Source organism: Callospermophilus lateralis, unplaced genomic scaffold, assembly GCF_048772815.1.
Source record: "Callospermophilus lateralis isolate mCalLat2 unplaced genomic scaffold, mCalLat2.hap1 Scaffold_63, whole genome shotgun sequence".
Taxonomy (NCBI): Eukaryota; Metazoa; Chordata; class Mammalia; order Rodentia; family Sciuridae; genus Callospermophilus; species Callospermophilus lateralis.
In genome coordinates, this window is record NW_027514713.1 from 1063164 (window position 1) to 1080759 (window position 17596).

Below are 17596 nucleotides of genomic sequence, written 5' to 3' on the forward strand. Positions count from 1 at the left end.
TTTTACATATTTTGGAACCTCACATAATTTTGATAAATAACTCTTACAAAATTATGCAAAAAGTACAAGACTGTCTGATAAACAAACAGTCTGTATTTTCCAAAAAGATTTTTTACAACATGCAATGTTTAAGGCAGCATCCTACTTACAAGGAAAGGTAATCCTTTTACTCATCAAGAAATCTGCTGCAAAGAATAGACTAAGAAAGCCTGGCTTCTTCCATTAACGCCTTTTGTCTTTCCTGTCTGATTTTCGGTCTCTTTCACTTCTTGAAGATCTTTTGCCTGATCGACTACTCTCTGATATAGACTTCTTTCTGTCGGACCGGGAATTCTTATCCTTTGATTCTTTTGTATCTCTACTACTACCACCTTTTGAAGATTTGTGACTTCTCTCTAGCCCTGAAGTATCCCTTCGTTTCCGATCCACGCTCCTTCTGTGCTTTCTATCTCTATTATGCCCTCGGCCCCTACTCCGACTTCTACTCTCACTAATGCTAGTAGTGCTGCTGCTACTATCTCTGCTGCTGCTACCACTTGTACTGGAGCTACTACTGGAACTGCTTCGACTACTACTACTGCCACTGCTGGAACTGCTTCCACTACTGCTACTGGTTGAACTGCTACTAGTACTACTACTGCTGCTGCTCCGACTTCTGCTCTTGCTTGTTTTATTTCTAGCTCGACCTCTACTTCTGCTTCTAGTTTTGGTTTTGCTTTTGCTTTCTGAATATGCCGTCAAGATTGGCTCTACAGGCACCTCAGGAAGTTTGACAGTCTCTAAAGGTAACTCCTTCCACTCAGGTAGTAAATTCCCTTGCTCCTGAATAACCTGAGGTGGTGGCTGTAAAACAGCTAATGGCAAAGTCTCAGGCTGAGAGAGAGGCTGGGGTTGAAGTACTGGCTGGGACTGAGGTATGGGTTGGAGCTGGGGCTGGGGTTGAGGCTGGGGTTGGAGCTGGGGTTGGGATTGGGATTGGGATTGGGATTGGGATTGGGGTTGGGATTGAAGTTGGGATTGGGATTGAGGTTGAAGTTGAGCCATAGGCTCAGACTGGGGTTCAGAATCTTTTTCTTCTTTTTCCTCAGATTCCTTTTCCATTTCTAGAGCACTAACAATCTCTTTTCCAGGAGAGAGAGATTTACATTCTTTATCTGGCTCAACGTCAAATTCCATCTCTGGCTCCAATTCTTTGATAGTTTCATTTTCTGAAGGCTCTATACTTTCAACTTGATTAGTTTCCATTACTTCCTGCTCAGCAATTACATTTTTGACATTTTCAACCATCTCTAGCACATCCATAACTTCTTCAGGCTGACTATCTTGCTGCTTCTCACTTTCCCTTACCTCAGTTTTCTCCTCCATCTTAACCTCCATTTCCTGTTTTTGTTCCTCTTCCTCCTGTTCTTTTTCTGCATCGCTATGAACTATACCTACTTCCTTTTCCTCTTCCTCTCCTGCTTCCTCTATTTCTACATCATTGTGCTGATTACCTGTCTCCTCCAACTCTTCCTCTCGCTGAGCCACCTTACCCTCTTCTTGTTCCGCCTTTTGTTCTTCATTACGCACCACCTGATGCTCTTTTTCCTTCATTGATTGTCTTCTAGGCCTAGCCTCCATTTTATTTATTTGTTCTGCAAATTCGATGCGTCTACCTTCAAATAAAGCATTCATTTTTCTCTGTGATTCTTCTATTAGTTTTTGGGTAGTTGGACACATTCTTCCAGGAATAAAGAATAAATGGGGCTTTGTCTTAGTTCTTATGTATTTAATTATCTTGGCATTATGTTCATTCCACTCTTCTTGCAGCTGCGCAAGCTCAACCTTCTGTTCCAAAAGCCGCAATTCTGTCTGTTTAGCACGTCTCTCTTCAAATAGTTCTCTCCTCTCGTTTTCAACTTGCTTTCTCTCTTCTTCTGCCTGAACTTCAAGTTTTTGTTCAATTTCCTGGCATCTCTTTTGCCTTTCAGTAGCAACAGTAGACTCTTGTTTAAATTTCTGAAGGGTGCCCATCAACAAGCCAAATATTCGTCGGTTCCTTTGCTTTCCCTTTTCATCCATATTTTGATCCTGGATAAGGTCTCGACGTGTGCGTTCTTTGGAGGTAGCTACAACTGAAGACTGCAGCGCTGGCTTTTTAACATCATCATCCTCTGGGTCACTTTCTTGGCGTGATTCTCTTCTTGTCCCTGGCTCCCCGCCCAGCCTACTGACTGCCCCTTCAAGGTCTCTCTGTTTGGCTGGGGGTCCTCCTCCACTATCTGAGAATCCACACCTCAGCAATAAACTACCATGTCCTCTACCTCCACCAGGACCAGAAAGGGCCAGCAATCTGGCTTGGATGGGCCTCACGTCATTCGGGTCTCTCCCGGTGAGCTTGCGAATATTCTCATCCACATTCTTTAGGCTCTCTTTGGCCTTTTCTAGCTGTTCCTGCAAAGTTCTCACTGCGACCGCCATCTTCTCCCTGCAGCAGGCTTCGATGCTGCTCTATAGGTCGCTCCGAGCCGTGCAGCGCCGCGAGACGCGAAAACCTAATTTGTCTTTTGAAAGCACCAATATATGACACTCTTTGGATATACATGGATATATAAAATATATACTTGGTGTGTCTTCAAATTTGTCACTTTTATATATTATGTTCTTTTCTTTACTCTCCTTTTTATAGAATTTCTTTTTTTCAAATTATTGAAATTAATGAATTTTAGACACTTCAGTTTAACAGTGCACTCTGTAGATTTTCTTTTTAAACTCAGCTAAAATGCATCCTACATTTTATAGGCCTATTGTTATGTAAATGACTTCTAAAAACCTGCATATATAATTTCCTAACCTGACCTTATTCTGGACTATTGATATCTGAGTGAAGGGAATCTCAAAATGATCCATGGAAAAAAGCAGAACAGGGATGGATCAGGATGTAAGATTGGAGGATGCAGAGTATGTAGTAGTGAGTATTCATGAAAAAGTATTGGTGGAATAGATAGGGGTAGAAAAAAAGTGCTGTGAAGGAAAGAGAGAAAGAATGACGAAATCAAGGGTTCAGATTTAAAATGTCTAATTGTGTATCAATGGTAGCATGGGGTAAAGGGTGGTTTCTTTAGAGGCAGAAATAAGGTAGAAGTGAAAGAAGAAGGTAACAGTCCCCCAAAAAAAGAGTCAGATTAATGGGTTATGTGTTTATTTCTTCCCATCTTGGAGTGGAATTGATAATTCACAGAGTATGTTTCAGTTGGTAGTATAAAACCACTTCCAAGTAGCTTTACAAATCTGTGTGGCCACAATCAACGTTTTAAAATTGAAGTAACAAAATCTTTACACTTTTTCATCTGTTTTTTTTAAATTAATTAATTAATTTATTTATTCATTCCATTTTTTTCATTCACTTTTGCTTTACTGTTATTGTGTATACACTCCTGGTGAGTATACAATGATATATATTAGATTCCACTTTTCACATCAAATAGTGTCTGCTAATGGGCTGATTATAAAATGTCATAGAAAGGGCCATTCAAGCAATCAAAAGCAGAAATTGATGTAACTGTTTCGAGAATATGTTTACATGTCAATTAATTAAAGTATTATCAGTTTTTCTGAATATTTTCTGTATTCAATATTTTTATATGAGTATATGCAAATGAATACCACAAGTTCAAACATTTTTAAACTGACATACAGAATTTAATATTTAAATGTACAATGATGGTGGAGAGTTTTTGTTTTATTTTCTATTTGAACTCAAATTGTTCTCTCTGTAATTTATATGCAAATATTCAAAGTTATTCAGTGTTGAACTTCAAGTGGTATCTTCTCATTTCTCTTTCCTGGAGTGTCTCTTAAAATATGAGTATTTTATAAAAGATAAAATGCAGAGAAGAAAGCTTATAAAAATTTGAAAAATATTTTAGAATTTTGGTGAATAATAAGAAAAATATATCTTAATATTCAATAATTGAAGACACATGCATCAAAATAATTCTTTAAGTAGAATTTTTGAACAAAAATATATTTATGATATTTTCCTCAAATCTGAGTGTCTTAATAAAAAAGGCAGTGCTGTAACAAGTTTTATATTTTAAAACAAAAGGTAAGGGGCTGAAGATGTGGCTCAAGTGGTAGCACACTCACCTGGCATGTACACAGAACTGGGTTTGATCCTCAGCATCACATAAAAATAAAAAAATAAAGATGTTATGTCCACCGAAAACTAACTAATTAACTAACTAACTAACTAAATATTTATAAATTTTCTCTCTCTCTCTCTCTCTCTCTCTCTCTCTCTCTCTTTAAAAAAAAAGGTGAACAGACCACCCATAAAAATCACAAAGTCTCTTACTGAGTAGTTGTAATCACAAAGTCTTTCACTGGGTAGTGGTAATTTAACATGTTTTATTACTACACACATAAAATGATATTTTGTGAAATATCTGGTTTAGTTGTCCTAAAAATTAAATAATTTTATGTATCAATACATTTTTTAAAATATAATTTAATTATTTACTATTAATTTAAGCTTAATTGAACTGAATATTAGATTAGATCACTATTCAAAATTTTTGAGAGAATTAAAGATTTCCTACACACTATAATCTTGATTTTTATTATAATTTTCTGCATTTTCAACTTATTTTTAATTTCATGCAATATTCAACCAGGATAAGTTAACACTAAAAATGGAATAAATTCTTTTACAATTTCATGTTTATAGGCTATTAAAAATAACCAATAATGTATTTGAGTAAGAAAAACAAATTATACTTACTACTATTTAGTATAAAGCTGTTTTGTTTTTTATTTGAAATGCTCTCCAAAAACTTATGTGTTGAAGACTTTGTCCAGTGCAACAATTTTCTGGGGATGAGGATGTGGATTTCAAGGATCTGACATCATCAATGGTTTCATCCATTGGGAGTTCATCCATTGAGTATTCAGAGCTAAATAAACTATTGGAACATAATTGAAACTGTAGGACGTGGCTTATTGTTGAAGTTGGTGGGCCTTTCAGGGTACATCTTATATCTTTGCTTTATGGATGCTATAAGGTGAGTGGTTTTTCTGTGCCACATTCTTCTGCCATGATTTTCTGTCTCAACTTGAAAAAAAGAACTGCAGTTTTATGACCATGAACTATAACCTCTGAAATCATTAGCCAAAAAAATTTTTTTTCAGGGGCCCTGGCTGCAGGCGGGAGGCGGGCAAAGTGGGGGAGGGGAGCGTGCTGGAGCTCCGTGGAGCTCCTGCAGCGGGGGCAGCCGCCGCTGCTGCAGCGAAGAGGCCATGTTGTGTGGTGTGTGGGGCGGGGGGAGGAGGAGGAGGGAGTAAAGCCGAGAGAGGAGACGGGAGAGACATCACACATGGCACAAGATGGCCGGAGAGGCAGCAGCACCCAGAGCTGTCAGACGTTTTGCTGCGGCCAAGGTGCCCGCTAGCTGGCGGGGAGCTGTACTTGGGCGGCCAGGAAGCCCGCAGGAGCTGGGTGGCCGTGGCTGAGGCGAGGCGGGCCTCGCACGGGTGCCGGAGCTCCTGCCGAGGCGTCCAGGACTGCCCGGCCCACGACGCCTAAAGCTGGGCTGCGGCAGCGGCCGCGGAGGCGCGCCGGCTCTCTGCCGTCTGGACCGAGCGTGGGCGGGAGGCTCGGGCGGGTGGTCAGTCCCAGTATTGAAGATGGAGACCAGAAGGTGCCCGTGGCCGAGTTATACCCGGTTACTTACAGAGTTTAAAACTAATTTGCTGATGGTTTGAACAAATACATCTTTTATCCCAGGTATGTCATTTTGAAGACTGACATTGCACTTTTATCCTTGAGGATTAAGGAGATCTTTGGGAAAGTCTGTATTTTATCTAAAGTATGACTCCCCAGACGGAACAATCTAAAGGGCCCATTCAACATAGTAATCATTGGTGGAAACATTTAAACCCAGTCAGCTTGAAGAGTCTCAAATGGACCTTACCACTGGGAAATCAAGATGGCAGTCCACTATGGGGACATGAGGAAAATGGATTAATACAAGAGTGCTGTGATAATACACAACCAAGACAGGGTTCTTTTAACATGGATTCCATGAAATGAATGAATGAAGATATAGGTTTCTTACCCAACACAAATGGACAGTGGATTTGACTTTCAAAAAACTTTTGTATCATTAAAACCAGTGCATTTTTGACCTTGGAGAAGACAGCGCGGTAGTTTGTATGCTTGGAATTTTTTGCCTTTTGATTTGTTTTGAGCATGACCTCATGGAATGTTAACTTTAATAAAATTTCTAACACTTAAATTTTTTTTTTCTTCTTTAAGTACTTTGTTTATTATTTTGACACACTAACAGGGCTTTGAATAGCAAACACTCAGCTACTTTGGAAGAGCTAGGAATTAAGCATCATAAAACCTGAAATTATCTAGAATTTTAAAATGAACTTTTGTCATCAAGGAAAAGTCACTTAATTTTATGTACTTCTATTTAATAATCATGTAATTGAAAAAGTACATCCAAATTTTTCTATAGTCTTCCCTAAAAATATACTATATTAGTACACATATTTATTTATTTATTTATTTATTTTCTTATTTATATTTTTGTATCATGGGTTGAATTCAGGGGCACTTGATTAAAAATCTTAATCATGATACTTGTTGTAATATAGAGCTGTGTATATACCAGAGAATAACATTAATTTGAAAAAATAGGACATAATGACAATTAAACAGGAGTATTGCAAGTTCAAGGGCAGCCTCAGCAACTTTGTGAGATCCTTTCTAAAAAATCGTTCCATCTTTCCCTGAATTATAATGTTGGGGATCTAGCTCAGTTGTAGTGCACCCCTGGGTTCAATTTCCAGTGTTAGAAAGGAATGAATCAAAATAAATGAAAAAATAATCAATTAGTTGATAACAGTTTAATGAAATGAACACGTATGTTTTTAAGATAATGTATTAAAAGTTTTTTTTTTTATTTAGTTTGAACAAATAAAAGGATAAGGTTATTTTGTCCTAATCATAATAATATACAACTCATGGGATTTATTTTGGTAATTTTTAAATTACTGAAAAATTGGAATATTAGTTTAATTATTTATATTTCTCTGTGTTAATAACTAGTTGCCAACTAGTTGTACCTAGTGTATAGTGGGCATGGTTTGGTCACCATTCTTTGATAATATCAATCATTAAATAGTAAATATGGCTTAAGAATCCTAATCTGCAGGTTTACTGAGCCTGGGGTGTGAGTGGCAAATATTGAAGTATGAAAATAATAACAAGGACTTTGGAAAATGTTTTTCTCTTTCTCTTTCTCTGATTGATATGGGAATCTATCTATATGTCTATCCATTTATTTAGAAACATGTTTGATTGGAGATTGAAAAGCCAATTTTAGACAGCGGAGTGGTCGGCGCTGCGAGGAGCGAGGCTGGCCTCGCCATTCTCCACCCTCTGTCCCTCCCTCCATCCCTCCTGCTGTGAGTCCGCCGGCAGAGGGATTAAGCTTGCCTTGGCGTACTCTGTACAGCAGGCCTTTGTGGTGCGATCACCTGGGCTAATAGCCACAGTTGGGGTCCCTCGCGGCTGCCTCATTTTGGCGACTGGAACCGTGGAGATTCCGCCGTCAGAGGAATTCAAGAGAAGGATACTTCAAGCTCATGCAGTAAAGGAAGACTTGAGCCTCATCTTGAAAAAATTGGAAGTAGCAATGGGGGTGACCAACTTCCAACTGGGCAGCTGTCAGTGGTGCCTTGGCATCGAACTGGGGTAAAATATACCAACAATGAAGCCTATTTTGATGTGATTGAAGAGATTGATGCCATTATTGACAAATCAGGTTCCACAGTTACTGCTGAGATCCAGGGCGTGGTTGATGCCTGTGTAAAACTCACTGGAATGCCAGACCTTACACTTTCCTTTATGAACCCCCGGCTGTTGGATGACGTCAGCTTCCATCCTTGTGTTCGTTGCAAGCGCTGGGAGTCAGAGCGTATTCTATCCTTCATCCCACCTGATGGAAACTTCCGTCTGCTCTCTAATCATGTCAGTGCACAGAATCTCTTTGCAGTTCCAGTGTATGTCAAACATAATATCAGTTTCCGGGACAGTAGTTCACTTGGACGCTTTGAAATAACAGTGGGACCCAAGCAGACTATGGGGAAGACTATAGAAGGAGTGATTGTCATCAGTCAGATGCCCAAAGGAGTGCTGAATATGAGCCTCATTCCATCCCAAGGGACACACACATTTGACCCAGTGACAAAGATGTTGTCTTGGGATGTAGGAAAAATAAATCCTCAAAAGCTACCAAGTTTGAAGGGGACCATGAGTCTTCAAGCTGGAGCTTCCAAACCAGATGAAAACCCCACAATCAACCTGCAGTTTAAAATCCAGCAGCTGGCCATTTCTGGACTCAAAGTGAATCGTCTGGATATGTATGGAAAAAGTACAAACCCTTTAAAGGCATAAAATACATGACAAAAGCCGGAAAGTTCCAAGTTTGAACCTGAAGGGAAAGTTTTGTAGCTGGAACACTCATGAACACTTTTTCATTTCTTACTTGTCTAAAAGTAAAAAATATCAGCCTGTCTCTTAGGTAAGTCCCTCCAGGGCCCATCTGCTCCCTTTTTCCTTAGCCTTCAGGGCCATGGAACTAATCAAGGGAGAAAAGAGTCACCAGGGAGAACGGCATGGAACTGAAACACAGTCAGCACCAACTCAGTTCTCAAGAAGAGATGTGTAATGGAGGGTAGCAGTACTTGACATCTTATTTAACTATTCTTAACATGATTACTACAGAAAAAGACCAGCATTTGTTGCTTGCTTGGCTTTAATTATCTAAAGCCACTGAAAGACTTTATAGATTTTTTCTTTAAAGTAGAAAGATTAGAAAGAAGGGAAATTAGAAGAATAATGAGTCTTAGTTGAAGAAAGCCAGTTATAGATCTCCGATCTTGCATAACAGTGTGCAAAGCCCTGGGTTCAAGCCCCAGCACTTCACACAAAATGAAAAATGATCTGATCCAAGCCTAGGGATGTATCTTGGTGGTAGAATGCTTGCCTAGCATGCACGAGGCCATGGGTTTGATCCCCAACACTGCAAAAATTTTAAACAAAGAAAAAAGTTCTGATCTTTGAGAAGAAAGAGGAAATGGTACTAAAGAAGAGTTTTGAGGAGATATATTAAAGTGAAAGATTGGCAAGGAAAGTGATCAACCTTTACATTAAGGAGGGTTGTAAAGAAAAGAATTGATTTCTTTCTGATCCCTCTGATACGTAATATTGTTTATAATTCTAAATGAACTAGAAACTTCTTAAATTTAAGTCCACTATTGACACAGAAAACCCAGTAGAATCAGAATTTTCCTTGAAGACAGATGTTACTGAGCTAGCTTTCATATTCTTTTGCTTGCCTTTAGCACTTGGTCTGTGAGAAGGTGACCCACTTTCTTCTCAAAATAATTCTACTCTTTTACAGAATTCACTGCCTTTCTGGTTACCTGATCCTTCCACAGGATTTTCTAAATAGCAGGAGTTTCAGTGCAGCCAGATTTTATGAGTCAGAGAATTGGAGTAGCAATGGCAGCTCATTTCCAATTAAGGTGGATCACAGCTATAACTGAGTGATCCCATGTCTACATTTATCTGTGCTAGACTGGTACTGGATCCTGAGCCTTCCTGTATGAAACTTTTTCATAGGTAGACTTGGTAAAAATAATGCCTAGCATTGAGGACATGATAGATCCTTGAAGCTTCATGGTAAAGTTGTCATTTCTTCAGTCTTTTGTTTTGTACTCTATAATATATTTATTAACGATAGATAGGCAAAAATTTCCCTTAAATCTTTGAATAAAATTAATGTTGTAGGAAGCTGGAACATTTGGTCATATGTAACCAACACAGTTTAAGAAACAACTTAAGAAGTACTTAAGGTTTTCCAAGTGGGTAATTTTTGTTCTATTTTCATGTGTCCATTACTTATTCAAATATCTAAGTAAAAGACAGGTTTTGTTTTTGTTTTTGTTTTGCTATCTTCAAAGTATAGGGTAGAGAACAAAAGTGTGCTCTGCATTGTGCATGGAGAAAAAGGAAACCTGCTCTCTCCAACTGTAGTTCTCTAAAGTCCTGTTTTCAAATACTTGTGCAACTTTTTTTTTTTCTTTTTGCTAGTTTTATCTTGCTGCTTCCAGGACTTATTTGTGCTGCAGAGTAATGTTGCTTTGTGGTTTTTCTCTGGGATAAACTGCTACATACAACCAGATGTGCTTCATACTCCATCACTCCACATTGCAGCTGGTACACACCCACCATGGTAGAGGAAACTTTTCTGCCTGTGAATCCCAGGAATGTTCAGAATCACCTCTTCTGAGGGCTCTGAAAGGTTCCTAAGTCACAGGAATCAACTAATCTTGGTCCCTGAAGATTTTGCAGCTGTTTTATGTCTTCTAGGGCAACTCATCTTATTGCAAGGGACATAAGTAAGAAGAATTAAAATCTAGACTATGGGACCTGTGGGCCTAAGCATGTGAAATAACCATCACACATGGGTGTAGCAGACCACTGGAGTACAATCAAGCATCACTGCCAGCTTCCCACAATGTGTCAGGTGGCATGAATAGTTCAGGGTGCCTTAGTTGAGCTGTTCAGTTCCATGTGTGGTTAACATGTGCAGAAGTAGCTTCTCTGTTTAAATCTTAATAAAGTTGAATTTTACCAGTCAAAAAAAAAAAAAAAAAAGAAAAGCCAATTTTATATTATAGCTTTTTATATGACAAAGGAGGAAACAGTCACCTTTTTCTCTATGAAGGATCTGAACATGTGTGTTCTCTCAAGTCAAGTCATCAAGATTTGAACCATTTGCTATTTGGAAATTGAGGCAATTTACTTATTTTTTCTGTTTCTTTTTCTCTATCTGAAAGGTAGCAATAACGATAACAGCTTGTTTATAGTATTTTCTACTAGTTTTAAATAAATGACTTGGAGACAACTGTCATGTAGACAGTGCCCAGCAAAAATAGCAGCGACTCTTACCACTATCATCCATCTTGTGGTACTTTCTCGTCATATTACAACAGTGCTGTAGGTTCAGAGAGATTTAATCCCTGACAATATCATTGATTCTCTGTGATATAGATTTTGACATCTAATCTTTCTGAGAATAACAATGGAGAACTAGAAAATTTCTAATGTTTTGAAAATGAATCTGATAAATTAATTGAAGAACTTGAAATTTCTAAAAATCTTGTGAGAAGTTACAGAAAAAAATGTGTGACATATATGGATGATCACATGTATTGTAAGTTAAACAGTAGAACACATTGTATGTTCAAGTTCAAGTTCTTGCAGATGAAGAACAAGCTGTAGGTAAATTCTTCTGAGTGACATTATCACCTATATCTTTAGTAGAACTGCATAAGCATCTCAATAAAGTTTAGAATCAATGCACCATTAATAAAGGCTGACAGTAATTTTTTTGTAATTTTTCATTTGCCATCTTTAGAAAAGTAATTAATATATAATTTCCCGACAATAAATATAACATTAGCATTTCAACTATTTTGCAGAGATATGATTCATGTCTCATCAGAGTGAAAAACTTTAATAAACTTAATATAACCCTCAAAACATTTATTATAAATATTATGCTAATTCATTATTAATAAGAGATCAGTCTAGTTTATATTCTTTTCTACAAATGGTATTTTAAATAAAAAATTTTCATATTTTTACCTACTTTAATTTCATTTTCAGATGTGCATCTATAAAAAATCCCAAATTTTTGTGAAAAGTAATAAAAAATTATTTTTGATTAGCTACTATTACAATATATATTATGCAATTTTCAAGGAACACTGAAGTATGTACACATTAAATACATTTAAGCATATATGTAAATATTTTAGTATATACATATACACAAGTATGCAACATAATGCAGTGTTTTGATGTTCTAGAACAGAATTATCTAGGGAGTTGTTTCAGAATCCGTTACACTAAATTCTAAAGTGGCAAGCTGAAATGCATATATTACTCTCAATGCAATATAATTTAATAGAAATAAAGAAAACTGATTTTTAAATTAATTTAACAACTACCTGTTGGGTTAGCAAATAGTGATGTACTAAAAGTAGAATTCAAATTCATATCTGTATAAATTTCAAATATTTGAGCCTTTTTCATTTTTGCACATGAGTCCAAATCCACACACCCTAAGAGACCAAATTTTCACAATACTAATTACATACCAATTCTGTCCCTAGTCCATTGCAATTCCTGACAATGACTAAAAGTTTTTCTAGTAATAGTAGTAATAGTAGGTAAATGGAAAGGTTTTTAAACACCAAAATTATTTTTTCAATTTGTAATCTCTTTATGGTTTATCTATTATTTCTGCCCACGTATCGTTAAGAGATATATGACAGAGAAACCCTGAATGGGACAACATAAGTTTCCTGGGAGTTACATAACAAAATACCACAAACTATGTAGCTAACAAAAGAAATTTATTATCTCAAAATTCTAGCAGTCAGAATCTGAAATCAAGGTGTGAGAAACCTAGTGCTCTTGATAAAATCCATCCATTCATCTTCCTAGCTTTTGTGATAACACTTAATCCTCCTCAATTTTTGTCAGCTTGCAGCTATAACATTCCAATCTGCTTCTGTTCTCACAGGTCTCTCTCTTCCCATTATCTTGTTACATAAAAGTCCTTCAAGCATATTGGTTAAGGGCAACATTAATTTCCTCATCTTTACTGCGTATGATAAAAACATAATGGATTTTACCATCTTAGCCATTTTTTAAAACTCACAGATTATATTCTTCAAATTATAATTTAAAATAAACAATTTACAAGAGTGAAATGTTTATTTCATTTTTTATTTTACAGTCCCACGCACTATTAAGTACCCCATTTTGTAATGCCATTTGAGCATTTTTAAGTTAGATATCTACATAGTTGTTTTGCATTAAAATATGCTGGCATTTTAAATCTCTAATTTTCAGTTCAGATTGAATTAATTTAAATAATACTTAAGAAAAATCAAATAGTAATTTCTTTAAAATAACATTTAGCCATTTTAAGTATGAAATAGAATAATATTAACAATTCATATTGTTGGAACAACCTGGGATTCCCTTCAACAAATGAATTGATGAAGAAATTATGGTGTATATATACATAATGGAATATTACTCATCCTTAAGGAGAATGAACATATGGCATTTTTCTGTTAATTGATGGGACTGAAACTATCATGCTAAGTGATATAAATTAGTCTCAAAAAAATCAAAGGTCAAATGTTCTCTCTGAGATGTGGATGCTAACCCATGAAAAGAAAGGGTAAGTATAGGATTTCACTTACTCGCACAAAAGGGAATGAAGGGAGGGGATAGAAAATTTAGTAGGATGAATTGTACATAATTCTCCTATGCTCAATGATATGAACACAAGACCAGTGTACCCACACAAGAATAGAATATAAATTGGAATGGCTTGCACTCCATATACTTATAATATGTTAAAATACATCCTAGAGTCATGTGTAGGTAAAAAAACAAATTTAAAAAAGGAGAAATAATTTTATAATTTCATTCAAATTAGAATATTCTATACTGTCAGTGATGAGAAATAAAATAATGTTTTCTGATGAAAAAAATCTGTATTTCTATATATTCCTTTCTCAGAATGTTTGTATGGTCATTTGCTTATTTTTGTTATTGTCTAGTATTCTTAAGTCTCTACTTGAAAGATTTCCTGTAACAATTCCCATAAAGTAGGTCTAGTGGTGATTTACTCACTCAGTATTTTTTTTCAAGAAAGATGTTATCTTTTCTTAAGTTTATACAGGACATTATTGCTGGTGCTCTTTTTCTTTGTTGTCAAATTGTTTTTCATTTGTGTGTGTGCATCTTTTTTATTTGAAAAGTTAATTCATAAACTCTGACCTAAATTTTTCTTCCAAAAAATCTTCTGATGATTTTCTGGAAGCTCCATTATAAATGATAAATCACTCTTCAGTTCTTATGTTCAGAATTCTTTATTTTCATTTAATTTATTTATTTAGTTATTTTTATTTATAAATAGACTTTACTTATTTATTTATATGTGGTGCTGAAAATTGAACAGACTTTTATTTATTTATTTATTTATAGGAGGTGCTGAGAATTGAACCCACTTCCTCAGACATGCCATCTAAGTGTGCTACTGGTGAGCCACAGCCACAGCCCATCAAAAATCTTGATTTTTAAATTTTGGTAGTTACAATTTGGTAGTTACAATTAGGTGGAAGAGTGGATATGCTTCCCTTACTGTGGGTCCTTTGTGGATTTATCTTAATTATTGTTCTTTGACCTTCTTGAATTTGAATATACCCTTACTCCTCCTCATTCTATGACTCTTCTGAAGTATTAACATTTTTGGCCAGTGATCTCTTCTCTCTGGTAAGAATAATAATGATGATTATAATTATGATGATAATAATGATATTCTTTTTTTCAGTGGGTTTTGAGTTAGCTTTATTTTCTTTATGCAACAATCTTACATTGAAAACACAAATTAAAAAAAACTGAAAAATTCAAAAATAATTTAAAAGACATTTTGTTTATTAGTTAAGAAATTTTAAAATTTTATTCAAGCCTCATTATTTATTTATTTTTGATGGAAAAAGAAATGATTTTTCATACAAATTATATTAATAGTATGCAAAGATAGAAACAATATTGCTGAAAATGTGGAACAAGAAAGTTGCAAAATATTTTACATTAAGCAGAGAGGAAAAATACTAATTTTGTCTAAAAAGTTCTAACAAGGGAATAATATAATAATTTTTAATGTTAACAAGAATTTTATTTGAAGATTCATTCGATGCTAACATGTAATTTTACTCTATTAAATCCCATGAAGTTAGGAGTTGTTTTTCTAATTCCTTAAGAAAGTTAGAATGATACAGGGAGTAAAATTGCAAAATAAATATTGATAACATGAACCATAATAACGGTTTTTATTAAAAAATCTATAGGACTATGTTGATACACAAATTGTGTTCTTTTTAATTTCTAGATGATATGTGATTTTAAGTGTAAAAATACATATTTCTCACATAGGAAAAAAACTGTTTAAAGTTGTCTAAAAATGCACGGTAAAATCAGAAATATATTTCAAAATTTAGGAATATAAACATTTTTCCAATTACAAATTTCAATGGCAGGTTAACATTTTTTTATTTTTATTTAAATATAGTACAATACCTAACTTGCCTCTATTACTTTTAGTGTTGTCTTCTTCATATTTTGTTTAATAGATGCATTCCTGCTATTATGCATGTTTATACATCTTATTTTTAAATTTATCTGGTATTTACAATATCTATATAAAATATTTAGTTTTAGATTTTATTATTCTTTGATACACGTGGTGGTGGGAATTAAACATGCATTCCATGCTTAGTAAATGCTCTACAACCTAAGTCACATACCCCACCCTCAAGTGTATTCTGGAGAGATATGATTTTGTTATATGATTGAAGCTATTACCAACAATTAGCTAGGGGATGTTCTTATATACTGATGCTAAGGTTAAATATTTTTTCAAGTATAAAAAAGATTATTCAGCTAAATGAAAATTGATTAATTCAGAACACTATATTTATAAAGTTTAAATTTGTTCATACATATATCTTAATATGTTAAAAATATGTTCTATACAAACTTACTACAATATTTCTCTAGGAGACATATTATTGCTCAGCAAAAGGTTTTAGAGTAGAATTCAATGGTAACACTACAGAAGTCAGGATCAGGGTAAGTGCTAAGTACTTTTATTTGAATATGTGAACCTATCCTACCAGCAATTACCAGTTCCCAACTGGCAATTGACCTTGTGCAGCTCTTGGAAAATTTGGGTTAAAACTAACAATACCATTTAGTCACACATTATTTACAGATTGGGCAAAAAGTACCTGTTCTTACATCTGCATATTCCTGAAAGTTTGGGCATTGTCTTAGTTTACCTTGTATTCCTAAAACTTTTTTAGTTGTGAGGCAAATAGAAAGTAATCAACAGATTTGTTTAAGAAAATTGATTCACTTAGATGAATAGTGAGATAACATTTCTAAAAAAAATTCTTAATTATTTTTTAAAATTAATTTTGATAGCATCCATTATCTTTCAGAGTTTTGTATATATTATTTTAAGCTCTCCTAGTTTTTAAGGGTCTGGCTTGAAAAATCAGCTGAAATCATTTTTGTTTACTTCTAAATATGACCAGTCATTTTTTCTAGCTGCTTTTAAAATTCTGGTTTTTTTTTTTTTTTGGTAGATTAGGCATATATATGTGTACACACACACACACACACACACACACACACACACACACATATATATATATATATATATATATATAGTATTCACACATAAATATTTGTGTGTATATACAATATATATAATACTATATGAAATATAATATATATATAATATTATATGATATTGATATTTCCTGTACTGTAGTATCAGTGGAGTCTATTGTTAAATTATTCGGGGTTTGTTTGGATATTTTTCTCTCTCCTTTTTTATTGTTTAAGTGCCTACCCATCTCTACAAATGGATCTGAAGCAGTGGGGTTTTTACTCTACCAGCTTTTATCCTGTAGGTTTCCAGTGCCTCATACATTAGGGGGAGTCAAATAACTGCAAAATCCTATGCATATAACACATAAGATTAAATTAAGTACTTAGTTCCTATTATGACATCTACAATGTTGATTGACACCATAAAGAGAAATTGTAGGGTAAACAATTTCTATCAGTAAAGATAGTAGTTAATCATGAATTTTGTCCATCATAAACTCAAATAATTGGTATTACCTATGAGTTCCAGTGTTTTAACTGCTTCTAGAGAATTATTGGTGGGGTCTGACATTTTACAAACTAACCAGTGGTAAGAGAAGTTAAAAATAGTGGTAATTAAGAGGAAAGAAGAAGAAGATATCAGGAAGACACAGATTTGCAATTTCAAAATAGGGCTGATCTATAGACAACAGAGGGTGCATTGTTTATGAGAAGGAAGAGAAGAAATAAAAGTAAAAGAAAAAATAGAGGAAGAGTGAAAGGGAGAACAATCAGTCTGGCTCCTTGGTGTATCTTCTATTTATTTATAAATTTTTAAATTAGTGCATTATAGACATACACAACATTTAAATTCACCCTGCTTTATTCATATATTTACAAAGAGAGTTTGGTTTGTTTCATTCTACTGTTCATCCCTCTGTTTGTCCTCCCTGCCTTCCCTATAACCCCTTCCACAGATATCTCTACTATTTGTGTTGGATTCTCCCCTTTTTCATTATGTGGTCAAGTATTCACATATGAGGGGACACATTCTACCCTTGGCTTTCTGAGTGTGGCTTATTTCACTTAGAATTGTGTTCTCATTTCATCAATTTTCCACATAGTGCCATCATTTAATTCTTAATGACTAAGTAAAACTTTATTGTGTATATACACCAGGTATTCTTTATTCATTAGTCTGTTGATGAGTATGCTAGCTGGTGCTGTAGTTAGGTTATTATGAATTGTGTTGCTATAAGCACTGATGTACCTGTGTTTCTATAGTATGCTGAT

At 34.9% G+C, this 17596-nt stretch overlaps 2 pseudogenes; one reads left to right on the plus strand and one right to left on the minus strand.

Moving 5' to 3' along the window:
- Positions 1-222: 222 nt before the first annotated feature.
- Positions 223-2491, minus strand: LOC143389541 (pinin pseudogene; annotated as a pseudogene).
- A 3357-nt stretch (positions 2492-5848) lies between these two features.
- LOC143389524 (AP-3 complex subunit mu-2 pseudogene) lies at positions 5849-8481 on the plus strand (annotated as a pseudogene).
- Positions 8482-17596: the final 9115 nt, after the last annotated feature.